A 7791-nucleotide genomic window follows, 5' to 3' on the forward strand; every position below is an offset into this window, starting at 1 on the left:
CAGCTCCTGCTGTGCTGACCCTATCAGGAGGGCAGCAGGAACTCCAGACCCTCTCTCCTGCTGGCCACTGTTCCCAGCACATGGGTTTTATGAGAAACCTGAATGTGTCTCCCTGACTAGTCCCCGGGGATATGGCATCCAGATGGCCAGGACACGGCCATTGCTATTGGATCCAGTTCCTGGGGGTGAACCAGTAAGGGAGGATCACCTGGATGGGGGGTGTTCAGGGAGTTGAAGTGGGATACCGACGGGTGAGACGCAGTGTCCCTCTTCTTCTAACACCTTTTCCCCATCCTGCCACGTAGGATACTCAGACACTCTACCCGCTCCCCCATCCCTCTTTTCCGACACAAACACACCACGAGAGACATCGGACTAACACCAGAGCCGTTTACCTGACATGTCCCAACACAAGGGTCAGGCAAAGTCAGGCAATTGCAGAAATGAAGCGTAGAGGTGCACTCTTGTTGTTTGTGAAATAAGGTTTGTCAATAATTCACTGAAATTACCCTTTGCCCTATTGAAATTTAGGTCTCCTGAGTAGGTCTCGGCTAAAAGACCATAACAAAGTAGAAAAAGAGAAAAGGTCCACCACGAACTCGGTGGACAAACACAGGGCACACTTATGTCTGACAGACGTCAGTGAATATTACATCAATTTTAAAGCAAAAATAATATTTTACTTGATTTTAGTTGCTTTCCTTCAAGACAACTACCTCTACTAAATTTGACTTTTGTAACCTAAAATGGTTAACATTTAGCGTACACTTTGTATGAAGTAAATACATTGTGCATAACAAAAGCAAAGAAATTCAACAATTTATAATCATTATGAACAAACAAAGATTTATGACATTAACAATATCCCAGTAAAAACCATGAGATTCAAATTCTCACAAAGCAAATGTACGACACGTTTCGGAACTAGCCCTTCTTCAGGTACAATTTTCAAGCTTTACTTTTCCTGTAGTTTAGAATAAAGATAAGAAAATATAGGGCTTGTGTTCAGTTTAGGAGTATATGTTGGATTTCGACCACAACCATTAAAGAATTCAGAAAATACACAACTGACCTGTGTTCATAGGGTGCCAATGATACCTGGACCAAATTAAGCGGGATCTAATGGCTGATAAGGTCTTCTAGATGTTAGTTTATGTATCGGACTGATACCTAGTAGAGAAATACATATTTACAAAAACTAATCATGAGTCTTATATGTACAAAAACCGCGAGTGGGACCAAGTCGCTCTACAAAAGCGCTGGGTCCCACTCCACGGTTATTTCATCTGTTTTTTCAAAAACATAATATTCGGCTCACCGTGTTCCTATGTGATAGTTGATTCGGTATGAAGATTTCAGTGCAAAAAGCATCATTTGCAAATTTCGGCTACTTATCAATGATGGAATTGTCCACGTTTGCCTTCCGATATTATCCACAACACCGCTCTGTAAATGGTGACAGTGAATATTGATTACAATGTTATCTCAACCGATCTTAGCTTGTATTAAAGCTACTTCGCCGTGCAGTTGTAACCTTTTGATATACGGCCAACTTACTTGTGTTGCTTGATATTCCAAAGACGACTAGGAGTTAAAATCATCTTCGTGGCGCGTTCGTGATGTAACAGTAGACGTTCCACTCTCTACTCAAGCCCAGAGGGACCCCATTCGTTCTTCCTTGTTACCGCACTCTTTCTCGTAATTCTTTCGTATCCGGAGAAGATGCGTGAGTGTTTTCGCTGTCAATTGGAGTAACGTTGTTGACTGGGCAACTGTGAGGGTTGTTGGGTAATTAGAACCTAACTGCAAACCCTGTCGATGCAGAGCGCCATTTTGGAGTGTCTTGCCGCATAACGAAACTCAATGTGTTGTAGATGCTCGATTGCATTAATCTTAATAAGAAGCGCACTGAATTCGAGATTGTAAATTGCTGTAACCTAATACTCCAAACTGGTAAGATTACACTCACAATAGTTGTTCTACAGTTTCAAATATATGGCATACATTGATTTACAGATGACAGTTCATGTGCCAATCAACGTTCTTTCCTTTTGGGTACATTGATTCTAATTTGTCAATCCAGTATAGTTCACGCTGTAACAGAGTTTTTGCCAGATTGCCACCTCTCCTTGGTAGAGTTACCTGCTCCAAAATGATGAATTTAATTTGGGCAATAGTGTGAGATCCCTTTAAAAAATGTTGTGCTACTGGTGAGCGTTCATTTTTGAGTCTGATATTGGACTTATGCTCAGACCAACGAGTTTTTGCTTTTGTCGTTGTCATCCCTACGTAAAAAATTCTGCAGGGACATTTAATGCCATAGATGATGTTCTTTGAGTCGCATGTGGTTGTATGACGTAATTGGATCTTATTTCCCTTATGGGGATGATTCAAATATTCCCCTTTTATCAGGTGGTTGCAATAGTTGAAATTATTGCAGGGCAGGGTCCCCTTGAAATTCTGCTTAATTGTTTTGGCAGCAAAATCCGCTTTAGTCAGATTGTCTTTAATTGACCTACTTTTACTGTATGCAAACAGAGGCGGGGATGGAACAAGTTCTGCCAATGTTGGATCTAATGATAAGATTTTCCAATGCTTTTTCACAATGTTCTTAATTTTCGCACTCTGATTCGAGTAAGTGGTCACAAATACCAGGCTTTCCGGTTTCTTCTTTTGATGTGATTTAAGAGCTTTCTGTCTTAGGATCTGTGTAGCTTTGGTTGCGCTTACATCTATTTTTGTTCGATCATATCCTCTCTGTTCAAATTTTTTAGCCAAATCTTTCTTATAATCCGTTTCATCTGAGATAATTCTTCGATATCTTAAGAAATGGCTCAACGGAATGCTTGAAATTGTGTTCCTTGGATGAAAACTTCTTGCGTGTAGCAAACTATTTCTGTCTGTTTCTTTTGTAAAAATCGTTGTGTATAGGTTCCCATTTTAATGTAGACTCTTACGTCTAGAAAGTCAATCGATGTCCTACTCATTTTTTAAGTTAATTTAATCCTTGGGGCCATTGTATCCATGAATCCAAAGAAATCTTTTAGTTGTTCCGTTGAACTTTCCCAGATCCCAAAAAGGTCATCAATATATCTCACAAAAATGTTCAAATGTTGGTTCCATTTACTGTTGTTGATCACATTTCTTTCTTCTAAGTATGCCATATAGGTATTGGCATAAGTCGGCGCCATGGAGGCCCCCATTGAAGTTGCGGAGATCTGGACAAAATATCTTTTCTCAAACATGAAAAAGTTGTTATTCAGCACGATCTTCAATAGTTTCAAGACAAAAAGACAATCGGCAGGACAAGTTTCTGACGTATTAAGAAGTAGCCATTCCATAGCTTCAAGTCCTCCATGATGTGTGATATTTGTGTAGAGGCTAGCTACGTCCATAGTGAACAGAATGTTGGTTGCTTCATTAAATTGAATGTTCTGTAGTTTGATTAAAAATTCATTCGTATCTTTGATGAATGTTGGAAATTTTCGTGTCAGCGGCTGTACCACTCTGTCAATGTATTGAGCCAAAGGTTCTAGCAAACTGTTAGTAGCAGCTATAATGGGTCTCCATGGTGGATCCAACGGGTTCTTGTGTATCTTTGGGAGGGTATACATAACTGGCATAGATGGATGAAGGTAGGTAAGAAATTGTTTAGTTCGATGAATGATGAAATTTTCTGTTACTGCTTCTTCCAGCACTAGTGAAATAATACTGCGCACAGCTTCAGTGGGGTCCGTAAAGACTTCTAAATATGTGTCTGAATCACGTAATTGATTTTCAATTTCCCTCTTGTATTTGATTGTGCCCATTATGACAAGAGCTCTGCCTTTATCAGCTGGTTTAATAGTTAATTCAGGATTACTCCACAAACAATCTAATACTTGTTGTTCTCTATGTGAAAAGTTGGTATGAGATCTCTTCCGGAAGTTGATTTTGGATAAGTCATTCAACACTTGTTTTTGAAATGATTCTAGAATGGTATTTTGAATCGGAGGTATGAAAGTGCTGGTTGGTCTCATTTCAATATATCCTGATTCAGTTGTCTGTGTTTCTTCAATTACGTTGGATTCAAAGAAGACTTTGAGTTTCATTTTTCTTGCTAATTTAAAGAAACTGATCTTTTGTTTCAACAGCGTACTGTTGTATTGAGGTACAAATGACAGACCTTTCTGTAATGTCTGTTTCTCAAAATTAGTCAAAGTATGATTTGAGATATTAATAACAAAATTTTCTTTGGACGTAATGTCTCTTTCCTTGGTAAGTTTTTTCTTTTTGCTTCTTCGAGTCGCGCCCGTTCTAAAAAAGACGTTGGAGTTGGTAAAATTGTACTTGATGTACTTGCAACTTGTGAGTCGACTACAAGATTCGACAACGGTTCTGAAACTCGAGTGTCCGCTTCTCCACTTGAGGCGTCTGATGATGTATTTTCTGGGTTTTGAGGCCTTTTGTTTCTTGGATGCGAAGGACCGCCCGTCTTGGACTGATCTCTTTGATGATAATACTCTTTCCAACTGTACACAATGTCCAATTTATAATCAAGAGTATCTCGCCTGCATTTCCGAATTTTCTTAGATTCCAATTCACTTTTGTAGGTGTCTAATTTAGAGCTTGTTTCTTCTAATAGCAAAATTAATTCTTCCTTTGTAATAAAAGTTGACAACTGGGTTTTAATGATTTCTAATTCGCCATCAATCGATTTAAGAGATTTCGAAAGTTCTTCTATTGTGAGAATAATCAAATCCAAAGAACATTTGTTAAGAATTGTCCTCCATATTTTAACGAACTCTGGGCTATCTTTACAAAGTGTTGGTTCCAAATCAATGCGTAACACTCTGGGAATCTGTTGAGCTCTATAGTATTGGGATAGGGTGGTAGCATGGAGTTTTTGACGGATTTCTCTTCTGATCAGTCGTTCTAGTTGAGTAACTAATTCTTCCGGTTTATTGGCTGTGCCTAAATCACGGTCAGTAGATTTTATTAAATTCAAAATTCTCAATGCTTCTTCATCAGTGAAGCCTAGTGTTTCAGCTCTATTGGTGGTAAGGGATTCGATTTTAGAAAATTACATGCCTCAAGGTGTTAAATAAATAGGTGCAACCTCTAAAATTGAAATAGGCTCAACACAAAGACAGAAATGAAGTGTAGAGGTGCACTCTTGTTGTTTGTGAAATAAGGTTTGTCAATAATTCACTGAAATTACCCTTTGTCCTATTGAAATTTAGGTGCTCCTGAGTAGGTCTTGGCTAAAAGACCATAACAAAGTAGAACAAGAGAAAAGGTCCACCATTAACTCGGTGGACAAACACAGGGCACACTTATGTCTGACAGACGTCAGTGAATATTACATCAATTTTAAAGCAAAAATAATATTTTATTTGATTTTAGTTGCTTTCCTTCAAGACAACTACCTCTACTAAATTTGACATTTGTAACCTAAAATGGTTAACATTTAACGTAAACTTTGTATGAAGTAAATACATTGTGCATAACAAAAGCAAAGAAATTCAACAATTTATAATCATTATGAACAAACAAAGATTTATGACATTAACAATATCTCAGTAAAAACCATGAGATTCAAATTCTCACAAAGCAAATGTACGATGCGTTTCGGGACTAGCCCTTCTTCAGGTAAAGTCAGGAAATTGACCACAATCACACACACCTGATGGCCCTTTCCCTTCCCCCACAGGGATAAAAGGTGGAGCATGAGAGAACACGACGAGCAAGGCAGACCGCACAACGGTACAGCTATCCCAGGGCAGCAGTTCAAGAGGAGGAGAAAGGCGGTGAGAACCGAAGTGGTAACAAGGAGAGAAGCAAACTTGCCCTTTCTGACCCATACCCGCAAAGCCTCTGTGCAAGGAATCATAAGACCGCAAACAATAGCTAACGTGTTTTACAGCAAATGTCAATGGTACACAGAGCATGCCTACGATGATAAGTGGGACAGAAAGACTCATGCTACTGTGGTACCGTCCTTGACTCCAGATACAAAGAAAGTCGAGCGGTTCATCACAGCCGGCGAGTTGAGGGGAGAACCGATAAGAAACCGAACTGTGTTGAATGAAAGATGCAAAAGACAAGTTAAGGGAAGTTCAAAGAACTTTTAACGTCTTAAGGGAAAACCAGCTGCAGAAAGGTCCGGCACCACGTGGGTGCTCATTTGAGAGACTCTTGTTGATTCCCCGTATCGTTGAAACTACCGATACCAGAAGGCCCTAGGAGAGCCACAAGAAAAAGATCATAGTGGTCATACAGGGGCCTAGCAAAATCCCCTGTACAGTCAAAAGTCTTTGACCGGCATGTAATTGGAAAGCTAATAGAGATGAGAAAAGAGAAAGAACTGGGTGGTTGGCAAGAGTGAACACGACGGAGGGATGCCGATATAAAGGGGCGAAGCCTGATGCCTCAATGAACATTGTGTTGACAAAGAGTGAGCCCGACAGAGGGATGTCCACAGTAAACTGTTTAAAAAGATATTAAGACCTGTGAATGCCACAGGTGAAACTGATCTGAGAAAAGCATTAGTGAACCCGACAGAGGGTGACAAACATTCGAGAAGGGTCTGAACCAGGAAGAGGGGGATGTCTTGGGAGGATAGCACAGGGAGAACGTGCTAGCATCGGAAGCAAGACGACACAGAGTAACACAGTTCTATCCCTAGATGCATGCTTAGAAACCTCTTGGTATTAAGCACGTTATACATAACCAATCATATCATCCTTGGTGTCAAAAGCCATCACCGACCGACACGTTAATGTAACGGATACAATTGTTTTAATACAAGCCATAGTGAACCCGACGGAGGGAGGCTGAGATTCGAGAGGGGTCTGAGCCTTGATGAGGGGGACCCAGGGTTGAAAAGTCAACATCCAACGTACATACGGAAAGGAACATTTTGTTTATTATTTTGAACACATCAGGTCCTCAGATTCAAGAGACTTTTTGCAGAAAGAGACTTAACCACCGGATGTCCTGATACCTGAGAACGGAACTGTAGTCTCGTACTGGGAAAACTCGGGCGTGTGCTGTTCTCCGGAGTCCTGCCATGTCCCGTGCTCAAAACCTGGGAAAGGGAGATTCCGGCTACCACATCCTGACTTCTGGGGACAGTTGTGAGGGAAGAAAAGGGAAAGGGCTGACAATAGCCTACAAAGGCTTGAGGGATAGAGGGTTTATTTTGAAAAGGGGGATACCATGTCTCACCTAAGGACGTCCTCTCCCCACTCCCCTCCACCCCCAAGGCCAGGATCCAAAAGTGATGGCCTTTCCCTGTCTACCTGAGAGGTGGATACAGGGGGAAAAGAAGTGAGGATGTCCTCAGGTTCTTCACAGTGCGTACGTTGTAGAAATAAAATACAAGGAAATATTGACTTATACTAAATATGTGCGGTCTGGAGTGGAGGGGAGTAACCTGTATTATTAGTACCCGGAGAGGGACAATCAGATTGTTACAAATGATCTGATTGGCCCTCACCGGGTTCTTACCAGCCAGACAAGGCTTTGCACGCCACAGCGTCCTTCTGCGAGTGGCTGCCATGTGTGATGTCCACGTGATAAGCATCACATGGGCAAAGGAATAAACGTGAGGGAAAAGCCAGCGAAGGGCAGTTCCTGCTCTGACTGCAGAGCTATTGTGTCTGTGTCTGTTTGTTGCATGCCTGCCTGTGCTGCACTCCACAAGCCCCACAGGTCTGGCCCCAGCCACGGGCCATACATCACACTGGCAACGAGGATGGGGTACTCATGCCCACCCAACACGGCCCCACTACAGCAGGTCAAGCCAGA

The sequence above is a fragment of the Ambystoma mexicanum genome, chromosome 4q (assembly GCF_040938575.1).
Source record: "Ambystoma mexicanum isolate Mex_15411 chromosome 4q, UKY_AmexF1_1, whole genome shotgun sequence".
Taxonomy (NCBI): domain Eukaryota; kingdom Metazoa; phylum Chordata; class Amphibia; order Caudata; family Ambystomatidae; genus Ambystoma; species Ambystoma mexicanum.